Source organism: Mirounga angustirostris, unplaced genomic scaffold, assembly GCF_029215605.1.
Source record: "Mirounga angustirostris isolate CCGP_5_RB_7025 unplaced genomic scaffold, mMirAng1.0.hap1 SCAF_4, whole genome shotgun sequence".
Taxonomy (NCBI): Eukaryota; Metazoa; Chordata; class Mammalia; order Carnivora; family Phocidae; genus Mirounga; species Mirounga angustirostris.
In genome coordinates, this window is record NW_026991712.1 from 66,316,123 (window position 1) to 66,343,279 (window position 27,157).

The 27,157-nt window shown below is 38.3% G+C and overlaps 1 long non-coding RNA gene across 1 annotated transcript in view; it reads right to left on the reverse strand.

Annotated features, from left to right (window-relative positions):
* Positions 1-1,560: 1,560 nt before the first annotated feature.
* Positions 1,561-27,157, reverse strand: part of LOC123859029 (uncharacterized) — a 270,181-nt gene continuing 244,584 nt past the window's right edge. Inside the window, exon 7 of the long non-coding RNA XR_010410684.1 lies at positions 1,561-3,020. This is a non-coding gene — a long non-coding RNA (uncharacterized LOC123859029). The remainder of the gene's footprint in view (positions 3,021-27,157) is intronic.

Consider the following 27,157-nt stretch of genomic DNA (forward strand, 5'->3'; position numbering starts at 1 on the left):
GTCACCAGCACCGACATCCCTTACGTTTGGCTCACAGGTGGTCCCCTTCCTGGGATTATTGTAGAAAAACCACGTAGAATTTTAAAATCTGTCAAATGAACCCCGACTCCTTAAATGGAACCAAATGAGGCCAATGCAGTGGAAGCCATGAGCCCAATAACAGAAAATAGGATCATGTCGCTTGATTTCCAAGCGGCAGGCCCTCCTGACCTCTTTAAAAAAAAAATCAACACATGAATGATGCATTTGCAAACAAACTTGTTTTTACCTTGTGCTGACAGTCAGGCCAGTGGGAGGTTAAAGAAAAGAAAGGAAGGCGAGTCAAGGGGGGATTGCTTTGCGGTCTGGTCTTGGTTTTTCTGGCCTTGGCTGATGGAATTATTGTTTATTTTTTTAATTTTCAGAGGTAGGCTGATGACAGCTGAAGAAGACTGTATTTGCTGAGGAGCAGCATGATGGTAGAGAGGAGCAGAGCTCCTGAGGGAGACCTAATGGTTCCTCTCCTTCCTGCACGGAGATAAAGACTTATAATAAGCGTGCATGTTCACCATCTGGCTCTGTGCATGTGGTCCTTATGGAGGGGAAAGCAGTGCAATCTGTAAATGATCAGGAGCCACGGCGCTCTCTCCAGAGAATCCACGATGCAATCAAGGTGACAGATGGCATGGCCACTGCTGTGGCCTCATGGAGAAGATCAAAATCACCTTCAATAAACTCTGACTGAAATGGGCATGAGCACCTCAAAAAAGTCAGTTTGTCAGTCAAACTGCGGCAGCAAGCTGCATTGGGGAAACATAGCGGCCAGCTCTCTGTTTTCAATCGTTTCCGTCTGACTGGGCCTGAACTATGATCTTTCTCAAATTGTCCTTTCTGTTTAGCTGAAGCAGGCCAGCAAATTGCCAGATTCATTGCTTTATTGAAGAAAATTGAAAACACGATGTCCTCAATTCCGGGGACGCGCGGCTGGCAGGTGCTGGGACACCCAAGCGCTGAGAGTGGGTCCCTGTGTCTTCGGCCCAAGTTTGCTCAACTTCAGGCAGATTTTTGGATATGAAAATAAAATGCAAATGTGTGCCTGGCCTGAAAAGATCAGCTGGCAACAGATATGTAAAGATGTCCAATAAATGTGTGTTGAATAAACACATGCTTGAAAGGAGGAAGGAAGGAAGGAAGGAAGGAAGGAAGGAAGGAAGGAAGGAAGGAAGGAAGGAAGGAAGGAAGGAAGGAAGGAAGGAAAGAAACGAAGTCTCAGAAGTCTTGGTGTCATTGGTACCATGTATTTTCACAGCAGGCTGCCTTGATGATGGTTTGGTATCTGTTTCCTTTTCTCTGCATGTTTATCGAATATAGTTTTCTGTGAACTTGAAGCCGTGGACCTAAGGTCAATGAAATACAGACGTATTATTTTGTCCTGAACAAATTGTATGGGATTTGTAGGGGTCAGCAAGTCCAGACAAATTTCCGTTTTGGACCCCCCTCCACAACGGAAACATTTTTGAAAGCTCCAACTGCTCATGAAACTAGAGGGGGACTGAGTAAAACTTACCTGTAGTGGGAGAAAAATACAATACTGTCTTTTGAGAGGTAAGGGCACTGATTTCGGGTCAAAGATGATGGATCTGAATGAAAGGACTCTCCCCCTCCCTCTCCCTCCTCCTCCCTTGGCAGAGTTCCACTGTTGTTCTTCCTCCCAAGCTCTAGGAAATGTACATTTCAAGCAAAAGTCGACTTACCCAACCTTGTGGTTTCCCAAGAACCCAATATCTGTTATCTGATCCTGGTGTTTTATATTATTAAGCCTGTGAGGAGATCTCAAATTTCCAACATCCCATTGATTTTCCTGCTCGAAACTATAATCTTCTAGTTCTGCATACTTGCTTCATTTAAAATCCAAATCCTGCCCCTGACTCCATCATCCATGTTGTAAATTATTTGTTTGACAGCTGAGAAATATCTTATTGTGGAGTCCTGGATTCTCATAAGGGCTTTATTCCTCTCATAAGTGCTTCTGAATGCTAATGTCCTGCTCTAGAGATTTACAAACACGACCAGAGGGCTTCGTCCCGAATCTGTGTATACAAAACCAGAGAAACTACGAGAAAGGGCTCACATTTTGAGTAATCAGGAATAGCAAGAACTTTGCCTAGGGACTGTCTTTTCACATAAGGGTAGCTGACTTGTTATGTATCACAGTGATACGTGGTCTCCCAGGAGCAGAGGACTCAATTTATTCAGGAAATATCTATCATGAACCGAGCACCTACTAGGTAGAGGCTGTGCTAGGAGCTGAGAAGAAAAATAGGTAGCAAACAGCTCTTTTATGGGCACTGTGCTCTACTTACCCCTTCTCCCCTCGGTGAGCAGGCTTTGCATTCTCATCAGTAACAGCTCTTGTGGAGCGCAGGGCCCAGAGGTGTGAGCGGGTGGGAGCGTGCTGCCCTGTCCCAGGGGACGCGTGTGTATTCTCCATCCTGGCCTCGGGCTCTCGGGGATGACAGGTTCTGTAACTGACATGTTCATCCACACGGCCACAAGGAGGGGTGGCAGGACGGGTCATTTCTGTCTTTTGGTAGCAGTGTCTTCCCCTGGACTCCGGTTGCTGGCACGGACTAATGCTTCAGGAAGGCAAACGGGTCTAACCCTTTCCTTAAGGAAAAAGATTGTATGGGGAAATAGAGCAGGGGCCAGAAGGTTAAAGTAGCTTACACTGGAACATGCGTGTTGGGAGACGTACATCCAGCATGAAATTTAGTCATCAGAGCTTGGCCTAAATTCAGATCATTCTGTTCTAGTCCTCTCTGGCGTGGAGCGTCACCTGATCATATGCAAATTGGGCAACCATATATCATTACTCCCTTTTGTGTCTTGTCATTCCTAAATAATAGACTGCTTAGAGAAAGTTCCTTGTGGTAATTTGAAAACGTAGGTCTGTCAGCAGAGCTTTATCTTTATGCACTTGCCTTGTATCTCCATGGGTGCGGCAGGTAAGAGGACGTGCAGATCTCCGTATCCCAACAGCTCTGAAACCCAGAAGGAGGATGGCTTGTGGTCATAATATGGACAGTAGCTCCAACATGGACTGAGTAATTTTTAATCAGGAAGAGTGCTTTTTATTTTTATTTTTTGGAAGAGTGATACAATGCTGAAAGGAGAGGTTACACAGAAATTTTAAAACACGCATGCAAAAAGATAGGCATTCTACTAAAAACTCAGCATTCCAAAGCATGCCCCTGGGCTGAAGTGACCTTGTGATAACACTAATAAATGAATGTTAATTTTCCAAGCTCTCTGTGCACCAACCCCTTTGGACTTCTCAAGAGGACAGTGCTGTCTTATGTTAAAAGAGGGAGTGGATGGCTCACTATTGGTAAAACAGCTCAGACATAGCTCTTGATTTTGGAACAAAGACATGGAATACTGTTTTGTGTGTGTAGGATGTCATCATCTGAGCTCACATCAGCTCTAAATTGGGTATTTGGAGGCTACTGCATTCTTTGGTCAGATTCCAACTTGAACCCTCAATGTCTGCATTTTTTCTGTCCCTGCATCTCTGAACAAGAATGACGGTGAATGACGATGCCACCCAGTACATCCAGTGCTTCTCAAGCTGCTGGTGTGTTTGGTTCAGCTTTTGTGATTTTTTTTACTACCAGATTTGTGACTTAAAAAAAAATCTCTCAGCAAAATATTTCTGTTATAGTATGATGTCTTGTTTAGAAAGGTTAATAAACATTTTACAGAACACATTCATGTTTCGTTCTACTGATTGCTTGACACTCATTTTAATCTTCATCAGGCTAGCAGTGAGCAAATGGTTCCTGTTTCCCATTAGATTCCTCCACCCTCCATAATGAATGAGCTGTTGATTTGATTTCAATGAATTCTCTTTGGTGAACAATCCACTATAACAAATGCTTTCTTTGGCCATAAAATCATGTGTCCTTCATACAAAACTGCTATTTCTGGGGCATTTTGTGCCTTTGTAGGGCATAGTTCTGTTCTTGGGGGTTCTTATAGTCAGCAACAACCTGCTTTCCTTTCTTCCCCATGACACTTAAAAAATTATTAAGGTAGTTTTTCCATGCTTTCTCCATAATTGAACAAAGACTCTAAAGCAGAGCTGTCCAAGAGACATATGAGGCAATCTACAAATGTGGGTCACATATGTAACTGCTCCTTTTCAAAGAGCCATATTTTTAAAAAGTAAAAAGAAGGAAATGAAATTAATTTTGATAATAGATTTTATTTAATCCATTGGATAAATAAAATGTAGTATATCCCTATAGTAGGATATTTTTTAGTCATAAAAGGAATGAAATTCTGATACATGATATAACATGGACAGACCTAGAAAACATTATCCTGAATGAAATTGGCCAGATGCAAAAATACAAATTGTATGATTCCATATGAGGTATCTAGTGTTGTCAAAATCAAGGCAGGAAGTAGAAACATGGTTACCAGAGACTGGGGGGAGGGAGAAACAGGGAGTTAGTGTTTAAAGGGTACAGAGTTTCAGTTTGGGAAGTAGAAAAATTCTGGAGATGGATGGTGGTGATGGTTGCACAACAATATGAATGTTCTTAATGCCACTGAATTGTACACTTGAAAAGGATTAAAACAGTGTATTTTGTATTATGTATATTTTGCCGTAGACACACACACAAGGATCAGATCATGCTGTTCTTTTGCTCAGAAACAGCCATGGTCTTCCCATCACATTATGAACAACATCCAAATGCCCTTTCCATGAACATTGCATTCCTGTGATCTGGTACCTGACTTCTGCGGCTACCTTTTCCTGCCTTTGCTACTTACAAGCCGTGTGATCGTCTGTAATTTACTTAACCTGCTTAAGCTTCGCTTCTTTATATATAAATGTGGGATAATTTCAGGATCTATCAACCACATGGGATTGGTGAGGATTAAATGAAATGATGCATGTAAAGTGCTTAGCACAGTGCCTGCCTGCACATAGTAAAGTCTAAATAAAGGCTTAGCTATTAAAATTTGTAGTTGTTATGTGTATATTTTTTTCATATCAAATGTTAAGCACATTATATATATATAATTAATTAATTACTTTATAAGGTCTGAATAAAAGATACAGCACGCAAATTCCTGGTGTGTGAATACAGAGGGGGCAAGAATATGTTATAGGGTTACTTGTTGAAGAGTGGTCAACGGAAGCACATTGACATGGGCTTTAGGACAACTTGATCTAACGTGGGGATGAAGACAAAGCTTTCTCCAGAACAGGTTACTCCCATGTAGGCAGCACTTCACAGTGGTCACTTCTGTTGAGCTGCTTGTGGGGCATTTCTCATGCTTTTTGCCGAGCATAACATTGGCTAAAGAAAACTGGGCCATATCAGAAGTATCTGATATTTTCACAGTTCAGCACTTCCCCATGAACAATATTTAGAGGGAATTCATTGTTCCACAAAATTAGGCAGACACAACTTGCGCTCACAAAAAGCTATTCCCAAGGAAGGGTTCATTTGCGTGGGTCCACTTTGACCCTCCTCCCCTCCCCCACAGCCAAGATCTGGGCCAACAGGCCAAACAGGCTCACCTCTCTGTGTGTGATCAAATCGTCTTGTTTTTACCAAGATGAAAATTTGAATCAATAAAATGTGGTTATGTCATAGTATTTTTCTTTTTCTTTTTCTTTTTTTCCGTTTCTTTCTTTTTTCTTTCTCTCTTTCTTTCTTTCTCTCTTAACAAAAACTTAGAAGCAACCCTTTGAATCACTTATAGGGTAATCACTTTGTTTACTACTACATGCATGGTGAATGCAGTCCAACCCTGAACATCTAGAGGTTTCTGGGGGCTGTCGGTTTCTGGGGGCTCCTTCTCTGTTTTCTCCCACTGCCTAGCGTTTGGTGATTTCCTCTCGAGTTGGCTAGCAACAAGGGAATGCTAGAAAAATTCACACTAGTTCAAATTAATTAACAGGCTTTGGGGAAAAGGTGAAAACATACTTAAAATGAACTAAGTTTTGGTTCTATGATCTATTCGAATCCTGGAAACAGCATTGGGTCATTAAAAAAAAGTCACGATACAGGGGCGCCTGGGTGGCTCAATCGGTTAAGCTTCTGACTCGTGATTTTGGCTCAAGTCTATGGTCTCAGGGTGGTGAGATCGAGATGTGAGTCTGGGCTCAGTGCTGGGCATGAAGTCTGCTTAAGGGTCTCTCCCTCCCTGCAACACACTCTGTCTCACATTTCTCTCTCTAAAAAAAATCACTACACAAAAAAATGAAGAAAATGCACCTCCAGAACCTTTCCTAGCTAATTCTCTGGCCAAGTAATTTCTCTGGGGGCCTTGGTTTCCTTCCCAGTTAATAGTAGTATCGCCAGTTCCACAATATAGGAAGTGTTGGCTCTACAGCAACTCTTCCCAACTTACAAGCGAATTAAGGATCAAACACCCAGGAATGCAGGTTTGAGTTCATTGCTAGCTTATTGATTATTTTTACCGGGAGAGGACGGGGAAATTATTTAACATAAGGAATTATTACCTCACAAGACTACTGGAATAATGGATTTGCATGTGGGTGGTGGTGGGGCACAATTTTACATTACATGTTATTCTGACAACCAAGTTTAAAGTAAACCATTACCGGTAAGATGCTGTCAAACACACAAAGGATTTGAAACTCTGAAAAATGTACAGGAACAGTTAAGGGCTGAATTAGATGAACAAAGTGAGACCTGTATTTTGGCTATTTTACATTATTTCACATTTGTTTTTGCTTTCCATTTCTTAAATTTGACGATAATTTTTTAAAAAATTACTGATCCAGACTCTGTTTCACAGATGACCAAAGGGCTTCAAGATATAACTTAAATTTTATTTATTCTGATTGTTATGCTGAAACAAAACTGTGCCCAATAAGTATTTTATTAAAAGGTATATTTTCCGTAATTGTTAGGAGACTTCATTATCAGAAGATATGCTGTGGAAGTAGAAAATATAGGGAGGGTGTTTATGGAAACCTTAGATATAGAGTCAATTATTAAAAATTTTATTTAATATGAACATAAAACTGTAACATTGGGCTTAAGAATATGAACATGTCATATTTTCGGTTTTATATTTCGGTGGATAACTGAGTTTTACATTGGACTATTGAGTAACAGAATAATGAAGTTTGTGGTTTTCTTGAGGAAACTATTTGCTTTTTATTTTTGTCTTGTCAAAGGAAAGGTAGCCTTCTTGTCTATTTTGCAAATAATGAGAAAAATGAGGATATACACAAACATAGGAAAGGAAGCCACCAGGTCTAGAATTCAACATTTCAGACTCAATTTTCAGAAAGGATTTCTCAGTTAGGCTTTCTGTGCCCAGCAGACCCAGAGCCTTAGGGAAGGGAATGTAGGTATCCTGGCCTCCAAATGCTTTTCCTATGTAGGTTGTGGCGTATGTCACAATCTCTAGGCGCACAATTAAAATTTGTAAAAGGCTGTCAGAAAAGCAACAGTGTGCTCCTAAATTATTTAAAGTATTCAGGTATGTGTCATATTCAGCTCTTCTGAATGGGGTTCTACTGTTTCTACAGTTTCTTCCAGTGGCCCTTGAAGGAGGGGACGGTTGAGTCCTGTGAACCTCAGCCACTGTGTGGCAGAGAAGAAATACCTCTTTGTATAATAAAAGGCTTTTTCCCCAGCAGAACATCCTTTTGTGGGCACATCACCCAGATGTCCATTTCCCCTCATCTCCAGGGGTGAACCAAGCAACAGAGCAGCATAAAGAGGATTCAAAACACTATTTTCTCCAATCTCCATCCTCCCCAGTGTCACTCGATTTCCTCTTTCAACACGTTAAGCACTATTAGAAACTAACTTGTTTCATTAGATTTTGCTTTATTCAAAATGTTTCTCAGGGTTGGAGGAATGGATGTCTGAAGGCTGTAAGGCATACAGCTTCCCTTTTCCAGATATAATTAACTTCATATATAGGAGGACAGTACAAAAATGGAAAGTTTGCATATATGTGATGAGTCATTTCTAGTGAGTTGAGTCTAGCCCGAATGTTTCTTAGGTGATCTTCATTCTTATTGCTATTTGGTTAGCTCCTGATTGCTCAAAGTTACTTAATGCGTTCATTTCACAATGTTTGTCTATTAACTAACTTTATTAGAATAAGGAATATGCACCAGAAAGAATGCAATCTATTAAGATAAATATTAAAACAAAGTAGATAATGGCCTTAATAAATTCATAGTGTATATACTATGTCACAACTTTTATATTCTTAATAGATTTCTTTTGTCTTGCAAACAATAATGAAGCAATATTATAAATATAAGGAAATAAAAAATGAAGCATCTCACTGATATATATTACTCCTATTTTAATTATTCAACTTATTTTAGATTATTAGACTGAAAAATATGTATTTGAACCATATATACAATGAGTATTGCTTTGTTATTACAGGACTAAATTACTTATCTGATTCAGACAATTTAAAAAGGTAGAATATCAAACTAACCAGTTGAATAATACAATGAATTTTGGAATCATATAAAATAAACTAAAGAATCAAAAGACTAAATTTACATATGCACATTTTCCCTACCAATCTCCAGTTTAAAACATCAAAAATATAGTTTTCTTTCTTCCTCTGCTCCTTATCATGAGGAGAGGGTAAGAGGGTGGAGGGGGCACCCAAGAAAATGGAGATGAGAACTAATTTTGGTAAAGGACACAGACCAAGAATAAGAATTGTAAGATCTTGACTGGGCTCTAAATTGGACCGTCCAGTCTTGTGTGAGTCACTCCCCTCTTTGTCTATTGAGATAGCGGCGTGTAGAGAAGTACATATCCCTGGATTGAAATCCTCATTTCAGCTCATTTTTTAAATGTGGCTCTCAACAGTTACGCTCCAAGGTTGTTGGGAGAATCCAATGAGATTACATTGGTAAAACATCTAACATGGTGTTTGGTCCATGACACATACCCGGTAGGTAGAGCTCTTCATTATTTTCAAAGGAAGTGGTTAGATCCATTCTCCATGAGCTGCAGTATTCTGTGATCCAGGAACTGGTTACTGGCATGACATTTTGGCTCAGGTAATCTGCTGACACCCTATCCCCATCACATATGTAGCAGCCATGCCCTAGTGGGAGATCCCAGTCACACACAGCAGGTCATGTTACAGACAAAAGACATTGGCTCAGGTTAGTCTAGTGGCAAGCATGGAAGCAGGACACCCCAAAACTGTGTAAACACAATGTTACCCAGAATTGTGGAAACGTGCCTCAGCCATGTTTTAATCCTCCACCATGACTGACTGACCAATTTTTTCCCCCAAGGCTCTTATAAAATCAGAGAGGGAAGCTAGCCTCAGATCATAGCCCTGTGGTTCTCTGTCATATACATTCTCTTGGTTTCCATCCAGCCTTATTTTAAATATCCCTAGGGATGGGCTTTCATCACTTTTCTTGCAATATTTTTCTTAAATAATAATTTTTACTGTCAGAAAGTTTTCTCTCCCATTCAGGGTAAATTTTTCTTTCCTTCCTTACACTTCTAGCTAAACTGTCCTAAACCTGATTGAATAATTCTTACTGCCTGTTCAGTATTTCTCCTGTCAGATTTTTGTCATCAATTATTGGTCCCCCCTCAGCCATTACTTAGCAACACCAGACATAATCTTTATCTTTAATCATTTCTCATAACTCACTCCTCCATCACCACCATCATTATTCCTCCTCTGAATTAATCCATCTGCTCTTCTGAAGGTAACCTCAGTGTCTTAAGAGCATGTTCCCTTTGAAGTAAAACACATACCTATATTTATTTTAAAATTTTTACTGAAATAATATAACAGCCCAGAAAATTTTGAAAACAACGTGTTATTGACGTGTTATTCTAACATGATGGCTATTATTTCTGTCTTTTCCATGTTTATTTTTCAAAGGCAAAGATGTGGAAAAAAATGTTTACTTATATAATGTAGGTGAGATTTAAAACCAACACCATTATTCTAGAAGTTAATTTGCCATATATATCAAAGCTTTTAGCTTATGTTCTTTGATGGAGCACTTCCACTGATAAGAAGGAGAAAAAATTGCTACATTTGATTTGAAGTAAGTTATTGCAAGAGTGCACCCTCTGGAACCTAACTTGGTATATTTAGGCAAGATTCAGATAAAATCTGGGCGCCTGGGTGGCTCAGTTGGTTAGGCGACTGCCTTCGGCTCAGGTCATGATCCTGGAGTCCCGGGATCGAGTCCCGCATCGGGCTCCCTGCTCAGCAGGGAGTCTGCTTCTCCCTCTGACCCTGCCCCCTCTCATGCTCTATCTCATTCTCTCTCTCAAATAAATAAATAAAATCTTAAAAAAAAAAAAAGATTCAGATAAAATCTAACAAACCAGTATTATACTGCCTAGGACTCTGTGGAGCAGAAATGCCTGTAGATTTTGTTGTTACTGTTGTGAAGAAGAGGGACACTGTGTGATAGACTTTGCCCACGAGGAGAGTCCAGTCCTGGTCCTCCAAAAATTAAGTTTGAAAAAACAGACGTATTGGGCGCCTGGGTGGCTCAGTTGGTTAAGCGACTGCCTTCGGCTCAGGTCATGATCCTGGAGTCCCGGGATCGAGTCCCGCATCGGGCTCCCTGCTCAGTGGAGAGCCTGCTTCTGCCTCTCTCTCTCTATGCCTGCCTCTCTGCCTACTTGTGCTTTCTCTCTGTGTGTCAAATAAATAAATAAAATCTTTAAAAAAAAAAAAAAAAAAAAAAAAAAAAAAAAAAAAAAGAAAAAACAGACGTATAGAGGCATGCAAATCCTGTCTCCTCTTGGAAGGAGAAGGTGGGGCAAGCAGTCAAGGCTTGCCTCATGGTTTTCCCCAACCCCCCCATCCCAGAAGAAACCCTGTGGGAGAAGGCAGCCTGGGAACTCCATTCTTTTGGGGAGCGGGGTGTTAAATCCTAACAATGTACTATCACATCTGATCAATGCCAGTTATAAATTTTCTTGGACAGAAACTCCCATCCCACCCACTACTAACTTCATTCAAGAATTCTGCTAACTTGGCTGCTCTGAGAAAAGTTTTCCAGAGAAAAAGTGAGCATCTATCCCTATAGCCAGGCAATAAGGTGGATTTGGGTATTGCCAGTGTCAATATAAATCCCGGAAGAAAATTGTGTCTTCTCAAGAGGGAAGGAATCAGCAAAATAGACAGGAAAGGATTACAAGTATTTATCTCAGGGCAGGTGAACCAGAGAGAAATGTGTTATTTCTTAATCTTACTGCTTTCTGAGTCTGTGTGTGTGGTGGGGGGGGAGTTGAGGGGATGTCCAACTAGCTGATTAAAAAAACATCGCCATTTGTATGGGGGCACATGGCCGTTGATTAATTTCCTCAGTCATTCATTCATTCAACAATCATTTGTTGAGTATCTATTATATGCCTTGTATCTTCCTGGGTGCTGGAGATGCAACAAGAAGTAAACACCCCCAACTCCCCCATCATGGAGCTTACTTTCTAATAGTAATTTGGAGGTAGACACGAACACAGGGCTGGATTCCTCTTCACAGTGGAGTTGTGAGGGCTGGATATGCAAGAGAATGGGTGGCAGTAAAAACAGGGCACATTGTGAGGAAAGGATGGGAAAAAAACGGGGTGGGAAAATGTCATGGGAATTTGGGCTTGGACAGAGGTCACGTGCTGGATGGTGTGAGATATGATCCCTTCTTATACACCAACCATCCTCTTTTAGTCCAAAGAAATGAAAATGAAATGCTGCCTGAGATTACGTTTCTGTGGACACCCTGGACAGGACTGACGTCTGCACTCCAATGGCCTTGAGAAGGGGAGGTTGAGTAAGCCGCAGTGAGGGGGAGGCACACATCTAGGTAACACCCAACTCCAGGCTGCGGGTGTCCACAGTGAGCTTAGACAAAGTTGTTCACATGCTATCTGTTCATCTCTGGGCATTGGGGGACATTTTTCTCTGTTATACTTTCCAGCATTAGGTTAATTTTTTAGAAAAGAGTAATCGTATCTTAAAATTCTATTTACAATTTTGCTATCACCTTAAGATTTCTATTGTGGTTCTTTCTAATTCTTCCCCCCTCACTGAACATTTTGTTTTGTAACTGGTTCTAATTTCAGAATGGAGTTTGTTTGCATGTCACTTTGTTCTGTCTCTTCCTTTACTACCTGGAAGTTTTCCTAATTTAACTTTTATGTGGAAGTTCAAAACTTTGGTGATTGCTCCGTAGTGTTCAGTCTGGGGTTCCACAACTTAAGATGAATTTGGAGAACTTTTTTTTTTAATCCAGAAAAATGTAAAAATGATTATGGGGTGAGGAAATAAGAATGATACTGAAAGAGTATAGGAGGTGAGATCATGTCATCAAAAAATAGTAAAATACAGGATAAAGTTTTGTTTAATCCATTGTGCCTCACATTTTGGTCTCCACTCTCAAGAAATTCATCTGAATTTGGAATAATTCTTAGAATTCTGGTTAGAACTATTCTCAGAACCTCTTTTAAAATCTCTTACTCCTCCATCCTTATTTATATAACACTGGAACATATGTATCCAATATTATATTTGTGTTGGATACAGAGTATGTGGTTTCCCTAAACAAATGAATAAATAATGGCTCAAATATTTTTATATTGAGAAAAGGCAGATAACCAGATGTTTTTAGTTTGTACTCATAAATATATAAGAGGAAGTTGCCCCAAACTGCAGCCTAAAGTACTCTGGTTTTTTTTTTTTTAAAGATTTTATTTATTTATTTGAGAGAGAGAGAGAGAGCACATGAGAGGGGGGAGGGTCAGAGGGAGAAGCAGACTCCCCGCTGAGCAGGGAGCCCCGAAGCGGGACTCGATCCTGGGACTCCAGGATCATGACCCGAGCCGAAGGCAGTCGCCCAACCAACCTAGCCACCCAGGCGCCCTAAAGTACTCTGGTTTTATACAGTGTGGAATTACTAATAGATATGTTTGTTCAGTATTAGAATGGGGTCATCATTTCCTGGAAGAAATCAGTGTGAGCCATTTATGGTATTTCTTAGAAGCTGCAAATGACCTCTTGTATGTGGCAGAAAACTGATCTTTCCCTGCTGCTCTAACTCCAGAGTTTTTCCTGTGGAAAAAATTATTAGGTTTCTGTCATTTTTCTATTTCTCTTTCTACTCTTGTATGCTGTTTCCTCATATCAATGTGCATTTTTTAACATCCACGAGAAGGGTGTATATTTTTGTACATATAAAGATTATTTAGAATTATTTATTTTATTTAGAATGCTCCCATTTTAAATTAATATTCAGTGTTTATAAAATTAATATTTAGATTTTAATACTAAACTGAGAACAGTCACCTATACTTTCTATGTGATTAAAATTCAATGAACAACAGGGACCCCCATTCAATGGAGGGACCTGACGCTTATGCTTCATTGGCTTCAGGACTCACCCAGATGTGCCACTCATGAAGGCTGCAGGTGAATGATTTAGATATAAGTCCTGTTTACCAGGAAGTCCCAGATTATGCTCTTTTTTTTTTTTTTTTAAGATTTTATTTATTTATTTGACAGAGACACAGTGAGAGAGGGAACACAAGTGGGGGGAGTGGGAGAGGGAGAAGCAGGTTTCCTGCTGAGCAGGGAGCCCGATGCGGGGCTCGAACCCAGGACCCTGGGATCATGACCTGAGCCAAAGGCAGACGCTTAACGACTGAGCCACCCAGGCGCCCCCCAGATTATGCTCTTATTCTTGTTCAAATTTTAATAATTCCCTTGTCATTCTGAAAAAAAAGTCCTATTTTGCATGATAAATTATATAGTCACCCAATTTATGTTGGGCCATACAAGCTGAGCCCAGATGAGATGCTTTGGGTTCTGACTTGAGCATCTTCATTGCCTTTCTGCCCGAGTCTTCTAATGAGGCAATCACATTTACCTACTTACAGTGGATTGCAAGGAAGTTTCCTGTCATGTGCTTTTCTATTTTCTTAAAAGTCATTATTTTTGTATTACATAAATTAAGATTTAAAAAATTCAGTGAACAATGAACTAAAGTTAATTGAGATTAAACCCCCTTAAACAGAGTCTAATTTACTATTTAGTTACTTAAATTCCTGGAAACATTTAAACTAGGTACTTTTTACTTTAAGATTACACATTTAAGATCAATTATTCAATTACCTACTTTAAAATGGAATTTGCAAGGTAAATCTGTCAGAATCTCAATATGCAAAAATTTTATCAATTTTGAATGGATTAATACGCTCAATTTAACACAGAATTGTAATACTATTGGTTGGTTTAATTTCATCAACTATTTACTTCTAAACCTTTTCTAGGTTGGAAATATATACTAAGGTAATAATAGTTTTATCTTTTCAAAAAATTTAAAGATATCCCCAAACTGGGAGAGTTACCATCCCAACAGAAATAGGTACTGTTTTTTTTTTGTTTTTCTGGATTTCAGTTACCTATGCTGGGTAACAAACTACCCCAACTTAGTGATAGGAAACAGGCATTTTATTATGCTCCCTGATTCTGTTGGTCAAGGGATGGCTTATCTCTACTGCACAGTATCGCAATGTCTGAGGCCTCAGTTCTGAGGACAGGAATGGCCAGAAGCAGGAATTACCTGGGTATGTTCATTTTCATATCTGAGTTGGCTCTGGGGTCACTCTCAGGCTGGGTTCAGCTGTGATGGTTGATCAGAGTACCTACACATGGCCCCTTCATGTAGCTTTGGCTTCTTTCAAGCATGGCATGGCAGCCCAGGGAAAGGGTGATAGAACCCTATCTCTTAATGGTAGGAATGTCAAAGAATTTGTAGCCATTTTTTAAAAAAAATCTCCATTGTGTCAGATCTTTTTGATGGAAATATGAGACCTTGGACTGCAGATATCTAGAACATTCTCCCACTCAAATGGGCATATTAGGACCATTTTATAGTTGCTCTGAAAATAGGGAGCCTCCAAGTCTGTATCCCTTAGAGCGAGAATTCACAGTCCTCAGAGTTCAAAATAATCTTTTAAATATTTTTCTGAATCATTTCTCAAAATTATGCCCAATTTGGGCAGATGAAATTCAGTAACATCTACCCTGATTGATTCCCCACCTCATTGCACTATACAAATCTTTTTTTTTTTTTAAGATTTTATTTATTTATTTGAGAGAGAGAGCACATGAGAGGGGGGCGGGTCAGAGGGAGAAGCAGACTCCCTGCCGAGCAGGGAGCCCGATGTGGGACTCGATCCCGGGACTCCAGGATCATGACCTGAGCCGAAGGCAGTCACCCAACCGACTGAGCCACCCAGGCACCCGGCACTGTACAAATCTATTTTCTCTGTCAATACTGGTCATAGCATTAAAGCTATTCTAATGATAGTATTTTTCCTGAGAAAGAACTTCAACTTCTTTTGGTTTCTCCTTTCCCCTTTTATTTCTTCTTTTCCATTATCTTAGATACATATTCACTGACAGCATCATCATCAACACCTCCCAACTTACTTTTAAAGGTCCAAAGCCCCTTTTGTGCTCCTTTTCCTTCTCTTTGCATCTTCCTTTTTTTCTTGTCTTGTTCTCCTTATTGTAAAACAATGATTCTACATCATTTATCCTACACCACTATTAAATATGTGCCACCTTATGTCTGGGCCAGTTTTTAGCAGTGTGTTCTCCCCAGGATTTCCTTCATTTATTAGAGTGAAACCAGGGAGGCATTTGGGAAGCAAATGGCTGGAATGATGGCCTTCCAGAAGCTTTCCTAGCCCTGTGAGTCAAGACTCATAGGGAGGTTGTGTAATACTCAAAAACGTAATAGCCTACCCTTTCACAGAGATGTTTATTAAGAAGTAAATTATCCTTATCCCCAAGTCATTTCATTATAGTTCTTAAGAGCATCATTTTCAGAGAAACAAAGTGAAATTGCAGTTAACTAAATGCTAGCATCTGTTTAATTGTTTCAAATCTACAAAATGTGGTGATTTGTAAAAATTTTCTGCCATGATGTACTGTTTATAAATCCCTGCAGCTGTAATCATAATTTATTAATTAATTCCCTCATTTATTTGTTTTTTGGTAAACATTTATTAAATACTCATTAATTCACCAAGCACTGTACCTAGGTAGTGGGTTACAAAGAGAAAATAATTAAAGGGACTTTTGTTAAACTCTTTTACTTAAATATAAATATAAATGGTAACTCTCCCAGTTTGGGGATATCTTTAAATACAAAGTAGTTTTTGAAGTCCCCCCTTACTACATGATTGCTCTGTAGCCATGGTAATAAGTAGCTACTAGAATGTATTTTAAGCCTGTCAATTAATCAGTGACAACTCAATTCAGTGAACATGGTTTTTCAAGTCAGTCAATTCAGTATCAATCTCTTGCTTCTGTAATTCAGTTAAGTGGAGATAGTCTACAAAACACCACTGAGTGCTAATCAGTCAACAACAGCCACACATGAGTAACCACACTTCTACCGATAATTCCAACCTACTTATGCCTCTGAAAGTCCATCAACCCCCAAATTTTGTGCTTCTCCAAAACCCAAATAAGATTAGCATTGCGCTCAGAGAGAATGTGCCTGACCAACGTTGCTCTCTTACTATAATAAGCAATAAGTTCAGCTTTGTTTTTTTTAGGTGTTAAGTGATGGTCTCATTCTTTGACAATTCAGAAAGTTCCACTGACAATTTTGAAGGCACCCTGCAAGGCAGCATTCTATGCAACTCTTACTGGGGCCCTTTCACCCAAACTCCACTCATCCTTCGTAGCTGTTGTCAGGGATGTGAATCCAGCAATGATCTGAGCTCTTGTTTCAATGAGCTCTTGTTGATGGATTAGTTGTGTTATCCTAGGAATGGTAGCCAGTTAGATCTTTGTAGAAGGCCATTAGACTTAGTTCTTTGATAAAGTAATTAGGTCTCATATTTTTCTTTAAAGAGTAATTAATTCTTTGATTTGAAGAGCACCATTTGGAATAAAGTAACTAGACTTTTTGTTTTAGAGTTATACCATTTGATAAATATATTTTCCATTGACCTGCTTATTCGGCTGCTTCTTTGGTTTTGCATGTATTTATATATGCAAAGTTTTCTTTCAGGTGGTTTTGTTTTGTTCTGCAATGTGTTTTCATGTGTATAAGAGAGTGGATTGAGGCATCTGTCTCATAAGACTCCAATCCAATCCAAGTAGGCTGAGTTTAAAGGTCCACTAAACTAGCAACAAATTTGTAGAAAAGACAGTGGCCAACCTATGTAGTTCCCCTACAAACTTGTCAGGAGTGTATTCCTTGTCCTGTCAATTTTTGAAAGAGAGTCAATTTCTTTAATTTGTAGTCCTTTATCAATCAGATAGCCCCTTCCTCACCTCTGCTTCATCTGTGGACCTGAGTTATCACTTATAAGCACATATTGCTGACCAGCTATCATGGCTCCTCTCTCTAGTTTGTCATGGATCTGTTCATGTCAAAGTCTCAAACTTCTAGAAAAACTTCTCCTTTCCACATTAAGGGGTATTATAAACCCAACCATTGCACTTAATTTTTTAATGTAAAAAAATTGACTTAAAATAACAATATCAAAATGACATTTGACATTTGAAGTGTCAAAAATCAGCAAATTAATACGTTTGAGTTCTTAACACAAGGCAACAGTCAGCTTTTAAAATAGATTTACTAAATCTTCTAAACAAAACTCTAACTCCAAGATAGTTTTTCTCACTTTGAAACCTTCTGAAACTTATCCTCCTTGCATCCCTCTCTTCCTCTAGGTGAGTTTTACCTAACCTTCTATTTGAGTTACCTTTCCTTCAGCATTTTCTAAGGAAAGAACACTCACATTGTGAACGTGATTGACAAAATGTGTGCAGATCTATAGAAACTGACTCAAAACCTTCTCTAGAGTTAACAGCTATAATTAAGGAGTTTCCTAAACCTCAAAAGGACAGGCAAAATTTCCTATAGAATACAGGACTTTGCTAAATACTTATTCTAAACTGAAGATCTATACCAATTAATCAGTTAATTGTTAACCCCTCAGTTGGTAAAAATATTTAAGAGAAACAGGGTGGAAAAAAGAAGGCTTTAAGAATACTATTGTGTAAAATTTAAAAAACAAAAGTAGGAAAACAAAGTAGGAAATTCCCTAAGCCTTTCTTTAATAAAAGATTAAGCTAAGATCCAAAAATTGAAAGTAAATAAAGGTAAAGAGTAGATTTAAATAACTTTCAAGTTGTATTCTGGGTTAGATCCAAGTACTGAGAAAGGGAGCCTTGCCCCCTATTTTGGTAAATGCCTTCAAATTCTAACTTAGGGGATTTATTTATTTATTATTTATTTATGATTTTATTTATTTATTTGAGAGAGAGAGAGAGAGAGAGCAAGCATGAGTGAGGAAGGCAGAGGGAATGGGAGAAGCAGACTCCGCATTGAGCAGGGAGCCCAATGTGGGACTCAATCCCAAAACCTTGAGATCATGATCTGAGCCAAGGTAGACGCTTAACCCATTGAGCCACCCAGGCACCCCTAAATTAGGAAATTTAATAAGAAAAAATAAAACGAATTCGACAACTTAGAACATATCCAGTAAGTGGCTAGGCTTTTCTATATAGTCTTAAAAATAAGCAAGGTATAAATCAATCCAGCTAATGGCTATCTAGGTAAAACAGCCCAAGTGGTTGCCCTCTGTTTTTTAAAATTTTAGAATTTATAGAACAGTATGCATGCAGATATTACAAGCAGAAGGGCCATTGCAGAAACCAGTGTTTGATATTGGCTAAAAAATAAAAGGAAACTGTCTAAATCTAATCATTAATTCCACTCCATGGGGTACATTACAAACATTTCCATCTTTCTCTTAAACTTCTAAGATGTGTTATAATTACCTATGGAATAATACAGCTTTCTTTTTTATATGGGTTTCACAATTTCCACCATCAATTTCATTACTATAGGACATCAAAGCCTTCAAAGTAAAGTCTTAAAGTTGTCTGAAAAAAGAGAAGCAAATTGATGGGTAATAAGCAAAAATATTTTTTAAGAGAAAAATGTTATCTTAAAGTAAAAATGACTGCTTGTGCCAGATGGTGGAAAAGATAATAAAAGACAAATTTGAACATGCATAGTAAATTGTAGAAGGCTTATGGGAAAACAAACTTTAATTTACCCTAGTTGATTTGAATCACTCCAGTAGTTAAAATCTCTAACGATTCTATGACCTAATCTGAGATGGACATTTGAAATTATTATCAAAGGAATGCTTACTTATTCTTTGCAATACAACACCTACAAATTTAAAAGGTGGAATCTGCATCCAGACAAAATGTCCTGAAGTTTCTATACATGATATGACTGTAGAATATGAACCTTAATATAGTTTCACCATGTATGATTCAAGAAATTAAGAGAGAAATAGTTACGGTCTCTGAATCCCTATGGGTAAAAGACACCATAGGACAATTGCATGAGCTTTTAAGAATTCAAATCGATTCTTCCTGGCTTATATAAGCCTTTCTTTCCATACAAACATAAAAAGATTAAGCCACGCTCTAAGGTAATTTACTCAATAACATGTTACACATCAAAGTATCCTCAACTATCCCTAATTCTGTAGCCAGTGCTTAGTTTCCTTGCCTCAGGACAAATACAGGTATCAACTAAATTGGTGAAAGCACCTTTAGAACTTAGACTAGGTCTTTAAATCTAATGCAACCACATAGAGGAAATTCTTACTGTTAGTGGAAACTATCCAACATTTTTATAGTAGTTGATTAACTAATTATGAATTATTGTTACCATCTCCTGTATCACTATCTACTGGTATAATACTCTTAATACAGAAATACCATAATCCTTACTCAATATAGAGGAATCCATCAATTTCTTCAAGTCAAGAAGAAACACAATTTTTGGACACACCAACACCAAATGGTGAGTTGATGGGTCTTTTATTTATAATAAAAGAAGGACAATATTAGGCTTGATTTTTAAGAAGTAGTCTAGTTTCTCCTGTAAAATTTAATTCCTTACCAGAAGCCAACTTATTCGAATGTCTGAACCTGTCTGGTCTTCTCTAATGGCGTATGAAATTACTAAAATAAATTAGTAAATATAAAACTAGTAGCTGGTATATTTTAAAATTATCCCCTTATTTTAAAATGCAGCAGAAATATAGTTTTAAAAAATTTCCTTAGGTCCTTTTTAATAAAAATGACAAGTCTATTAATGAGCAATAAATAGATACCATGATGCTGCCTAAAATATTTGCTGTCCAAAGTGACTTACTAGGGGCACCTGGAAGGCTCAGTTGGTTAGGTATCTGCCTTTGGCTCAGGTCATGATCCCAGGGTTCTGGGATCAAGACCTACATGGGGGGCGGGGAGCTTGCTCAGCGGAGGGGGGAGTCTGCTTCTCCCTCTCCTGCTCTCCCTGCTTGTGCTCTCTCTCTCTCTGTCAAATAAAGGATTAAAAAAAAGTGACTTATCAGAAATGTTCTCAAACCAGATTGTGGTAATAGTTGCACAACTCAATAAAAGTACTTAAAGCTGTTGAGTTGTATACTTAAAATGGATGAGTTTTATGTGAATTATACCTCAGTAAAGCTGTTTTTTAAAAGTAAAGACAGAAAAAATGTACTATAGAAAGTAGTATGCTATACTGTAGTTTTCATAAAATACTTTAAAAATGCTACTTAATTACTTTAGAAATAATATATTAATACTTTAAAAATATCATAAATATGTTAATAACCATAAGCCAAACAAATTCTGAAAAGACACTCTAGAAATGATCATGTTGTATTATTTATGAGAATAAGATATGGCAAAATCTAAATGGCCACCAGAAGAACCAAATAAAATCTCAAATATACACTTGAAAAAAATCTTCCATGCCTCAGTATTAAACACTGGGATCACTTTGCACGAAAGGAGGAGGACATAGCCAGTTTGTTATATCTGTGGCTAAATTAATCTGGAAAAACTGTAGAGGTAGACTATGGACTGGGTCCATGCCTAAAGCACTCTTTAGATACTTCCCAATAGATTTTACACAGTTGCTTTCCTCTATGGGTTCTAAATATCTACTGTAATAGTAGACTTGATTTTTTTCCTGAATGAATCCAAGCATCTTTCTGTTGAAAACCATAACATTCACCATGGCTAAAATGCTATTGGCTTTTGCATTTCCTACTTAGACCTTCTAATGTATGGTCCATTTAGATGGGATACATCTAACGTGAAACATGAAATAGAGTTATTCTTGTATATAACTGATGCAAGGCTTTGCTCTTTACTCAGAGATCTGTCTCTACTTTCAATCCTCTTGAAAATGAAAGGAATTTAGCAGATATGGGAAGTTGCAACCATGACAGAGCCTAAACAGAAGTTCTCCAGTCTCAAGAAGTAGGTGATCCTCAGAGGTTGATGGCTGACACAACCTCAGAAGAAGCTGATGATCACATGAAGTAGGAAGCTTCTGCCCAAGACCATCAAAACAAGATTCTTTTATATGTCATACTCACCTTGCATACTCTTGTCTACTATTATTTTTGTTCTATTTCTTTACTAGTTTAAAGTTACTGTGCTTCTGACTTAGTCTACCATATTCCCCTTACTGATAGCAATGATTTGCTTAAGTGTAGGCTTTAGCTAAAATGTCTTTCCATTAATATGGCTCTTGTTAAGCCAGGAGTTGGCAAATGTTTTCTGTAAAGGGAGAACAGTAAGTATTTTAAGCATTCTGAGCTATATACAGTCTCTGTCATATATTCTTCTTCTTTTTAATACTCTTTTAAAAATGTAAAAACCATTCTTAGCTTGTAGTCTGGATTTGGCCTTCAGGTTATGCTTTGTCAACCCTTTGGGTTAAGTCATTCCAGAGATGTGATTACATAACACCACTAAAGGGCTGTATCTCTTCACAGAAAACCAAGAAAGATAGGAAATCTTCCCTCCACTCCCTCCTTTTTTTGGAAAGATTCCTAATAATGGTGACTCCTTCCTTAGAAATCAGATAACTTGAGGTTATAAAAATCAGAAATTTGTTCCCTCATATTGGATGATATAGTAAATAGTATAGCCTAAAGATAAAACAGACCAGTTTAAATTCCTTAACTAAAATAGTCATGGGTAACAAAATATTCATAGATTTTCTTTTGGCCAACCAGGGAAGAATTTGTACCATTGCTGCCTGAATTAACACCACTCATAAGTAAAAAAAAAAAATTGTAGCTCAGCTGAAGAGAAGACAATTTGGCTATTTCACAAAGACACAGAATTGTTGGGACTCATCTTTCCCCCCCTTTTAAATATAAAACTTCTACTTATTTGTCTCATTATGTTCAATGCCTGTTACATAGAATCTTAAATGCTTCTGGGCATTGTCCTGACAGATGATTCTACAAGTGATTCAAGCAAAAACAAAATAAATGCACACTTATCAACTCTCAAACCAAAAACCAGATGTCTATAAACAAAGATTTATCTTTAAGAAGAACTCTTCATCTGTGGTGAAGACCTGACCAGTCACTGATAATCTCTCATGCAGTTTTGCCTGAATGAAGACCAAGAGGGAAGCAAAATAGAACAGTTCCTGCAAACTTTGGAAAAGACTGTTCTGTAGTCACAGCAACAAGTAGCCACCAAGATCAGTTTGAAAACCGTTCACTCAATTCAACACCAACTTACATTAGTGAATAGACGTGTGCAAGCCACCCTATAAATATATACAAATATATCTCTTTAAGATATTCCAATGTACTGTTCCAATAACCCTTAACCACTTGCTTCTTAATTTGATTTCTTTCTTGAGAATGTAAAAGTTGCCCAAATTTCTTTTCATAGGAATAAAAACTTTCCTCATAGGTTATGAGGCAATTTGGCTCATCCCTTCCCTAACCCTTCACAAGCTTTTAAAAGTTTAACTGGGATTATAGTTTCATCACATTATTATACAATTTAATAATCTTACCTTGAAGAGAGACTGATGTTTGTATTTTATTGTGTATATATTTACAATAGCTATTTATAATTTATAGTGTACTTTCAATTCATTCACCTCTTACATAATATGGCTTTGTCATTCTTGATTGATAGACATCTTTTGGATGTGCGGGTATATTTCTTCTGCTGGTTGTCTGAAAGAGGTTCATTTTCTAAGTCCTCCCTCAACTGTACATGTCCACGTTGTTTTTGCACATGTGACAGCTTGGTTTGATATTTAATTTTTTGATCAAAAGTTTGCTTCTCTTTGTGTTGAGAAGGAGAAGTCTGAGGAGAGCCTTATTTTGGTTCTTTTGTAAATTGCCCAACATTATGCCCTTAGGATTCCTCCTTGTTCGAAAAAAGGGAAGTAAGGCAGCAAGGAGGGAGACACATGGTTGTCCACCACAGGGGGTGTGCTGGATTGAGTGAGGAACATGTGAAAGATAAGGACATCCCCGGGGACTCAGGCAGGACACTGCTTCATAGGCCGTCAGGCCAAACTTGGCACCTCAGCATCACTGAGAAGTCAGCAGAACTAGGGTTCCCACAGGTCCTTGGGGCCAGGTCAAGGGGCCGTGTAACTGAACTGAGGCCTTGGGGCCTGCTGTGGCAATGGGTGAGGGGGTGTGCAGAAGGGATAGGCCCTAGCAGCAGACTGGGGAATTTGGGACATTCTCTGACAGAAAGCAGCTGGAGAGAACCAAGGGTCCCATGTATTCTTTGGCCCCTAACTTCAGCCATGGTACCACGAGGTTAAAAGCAACCAAGCAGACAAAAGCTATCACTCCAGAGCTTGAAGGAATCACAGGAAACAAAGTGGATCCCAAAAGCCCTTGTTGAGGTAGCAGGTAGAGGGATGGGCAGGGGAGGAATCTGAAAAGAATTTGTTCCAAAGTAACTGAATTAAACCTAAAAGACTGTTCAGCTTAGTGAACCAGGTTCGGTTTTTCACCAGATTGGACTAAATTTGCTGCACAGCAAATTGTAAGAAAGGGAAGATACTTTTAAAGAAATGAGCTCTGTCTTTGTAAAAACAACATCAAGGGATGCCTGGGTGGCTCAGTTGGTTAAGCGACTGCCTTCGGCTCAGGTCATGATCCTGGAGTCCCGGGATCGAGTCCCGCATCGGGCTCTCTGCTTAGCAGGGAGTCTGCTTCTCCCTCTGACCCTCCCCCCTCTCATGCTCTATCTCATTCTCTCTCTCAAATAAATAAATAAAAAGAAAAAAAAATCTTAAAAAAAACAACAACAACAACATCAAAAGACAAGTTTCACTATATTCAGAGTGTGCTTTTTTTCATTCATTTTTGGGGGGGCTCAATGGCTCTTTGGCTTGTATATTTTTCCAATGAAATATGCCATCCATAAATATCTATGATGATCATTTCTGGGCTGATTTTTGATATCCTTTCTCTGGTGATTTTCTGTCATTTGGAGCAATTGTCTTCTCTCAGAGATTCCTTTTCGTTCCATTGTTTTCTTCTATATTCTGGGTGAGTCTCCCATATTTGTCTTCTATCGTGGATTTCGTTTTTCTGCAACCTTGATTCTATGCTGTCTTGCCTCCAAAGTATATTTTAATCCTGCTATTGCTTTTGAACATTTTAAATGAAAATTTCCAAAATATGAACAAAAAGCATAGCACAATAATGTGTACTGGCTTGTGTCCCAGTGATGTAGCCAGGGAGGTGAGCTGCTTGGACCTCTCATCAAGAAGGAACTTGGGCTTCAGCTGTGAGCAGCTAGACGAATCTCCAGATGTAGCACTTCTGGGATTTGCCAAACATCCAAGCCAGGATCCTTCTCCTCCAGGGCAGCCTCCAGCCAGTGAGTGAGCACAGCAGGGGCATGAGGGCCTGCCATTTCTGCCCAGTGCAGGACTCCTGAATGAGCTCATCCACTGGATTGGCCTTCACTGTCAGATCTGTGTCACAGTCTGAGGCCCTCCCACTCTATTCTGCCTCCTTCTGCCCTTGCTCTCCTGTCAGATGTGTATCATGGCCCACCTGCAGGCATTCCCCGACTAATCCTTCCCAATTATCTAAAAAACTTTATGAACCAAAGCCTATGTATTATATTTTTATGTATCCTAAGTCTTTTTCTGCTATTATATGCATTTTTTTTTAATGAGAGCGAGCACTTGTGCATGCACATGTATGCGAACAGGGGGAGGGGCAGAAGGAGAGGGAAAGAGAGAATCCTCAAGCAGACTCCCCACTGAGCATGGAGCCCTGACTCGGGGCTAGATCCCAGGACGCTGAGATCATGACCTGAGCAGAAATCAAGAGTTCACTGCCCAACCAACTGAGCCACCCAGGTGCCCCTCTGCTATCATATTTTAAAATCTTCATTAATACTTCAGCCACCTCACTTAAAATCTCTTTTTCATTAATGTTTTTTTTGTGTGTGTTTTCTTCTACATGGTTCATATTTTTCTGTAGTTTTTGGAGGACATTAATCAGATTTCTTCTAAAATTTTCATCTTTTTTAAAAGAAAATAAGAATCAGAAATATGATTCTCTTAACCTTCAGAGCAATGATTCTTTTGACTTAAGTCTCTACAAAGTGGATAATTTTTCTTTTCTGTTTATACACATTGAAAAAGAAGATCTTTATTTATTCCTGGAGTTTCCGACAGAGTGGAATAATCTAAATTCCTTTTCTATAAACTTGGGCTAGAATATTTTCTATCCCAGATTTAAACCTAAAATTCCAAGTTGGTAGAATTTGCAGTGGCTAGTTGGCATTCTTCTAATGCAAGTCTCTTGGATTGAATTTGGATCTTTTGATTCAGCTGTGGAGACATGTCAAAATGGTTTCCCCCAACTCCTTCAAGGTGAACTGTTCTGCTTGATTCAGAGGCTAGAGTATGTGATGGTCTACCGTCCAAGACTGTGTTGATAAAGTCATCTTAATCAACATTGCAATTAGTGCACATTCCACCTGGACTTTGACATGTCACCTTCTCTTGTAGCTAGTGTCTGATGCAATTGCCAGTTTTTATCTTTTTTGATATCTTCATGGGCATTTTAATGGCAAGTTGAGCAGAAATGTTCAGGCATGTTTCCATTTTAACCTGGATGTCTATAAATACCATCATTACCCTTTATTTGCAGGAGTCTGCCGAAGGATAGAAGAGTAATATAATAAATGAAATGCACAGTTTAGAAGGAAAAGCTATATACATTTGTATTTAGGAGGCAAAGATAATATAAAGGAAAGATAGAATATGACAGAAATAGGATCTGTTGCCTTCTCCATTACCTCTCATGAGAGAGGAGGAAAAAGCATTCAGAAAGGACTGTATCAGACACAAGTTTGAAACACATGCTAAGAATTCATCAAATATTTAGATTTGAAAAGTGTGCCTGGTTATATAAATGGATTAATTCCCACTGAAACTACATATCTAATTTAGGTGGTGATTACATAACTCTAAATAGCTGGTGCTTATGAAATGCCTTATGATAGTGCCTGTCAGTGGATAAGACTTTCTCTAAAAATAAGTAGGTCTGTTTTCTGAGCACATGATGCAGTTAACCTTGTTTTCTTAAACAAGAGACTTCTTTTTTTTTTAAATTTAAATTCTAGGTGGTTAACATACAGTGCAAAATCGGTTTCTGGAGTAGAATTTAGTGTTTCATCACTTACATACAACACCCAGTGCTCATCTCATCATAACAAGTGCCCTCCTTAATACCCAAAGAAGAGACTTTTAATGGCAATATTTGCATAAATTATATATGCAAATTTTCATGGAAATATTTGTATCTACAATATATTACTATTTATAACTTCTCTTTTATTAATTTTCAAAATGTTAAAACAGGATTTAAGGAAGATACATTTTTAAATGTTACCACTTTTTTCTCTTTTAAATATGATTTTTTTCTTGTTTTCAGAATTGATAAATGTTAACTTAAAGTTCCTGAAGTGTTTCTTATTGACAGTTTTTCTTTCTCTCTTTCTTTGCCTTTTCTGGCAATGGCACCAAAGTCTTTGACTATTTGCTTCATACTTGTCTTAAGCTCCTGATTTTTTATTTTGAGAATTCCCAGTTGTGATTTCTCTTCTGCATTGCTTTTCACACAATTTAAAACATCCATTTGTTTCTCCACATCATTTGCCAGAATTAAATCCCTGTGCATTCTCCTTTCTGACTAAGTAAAATTAGAATTTGAAATAA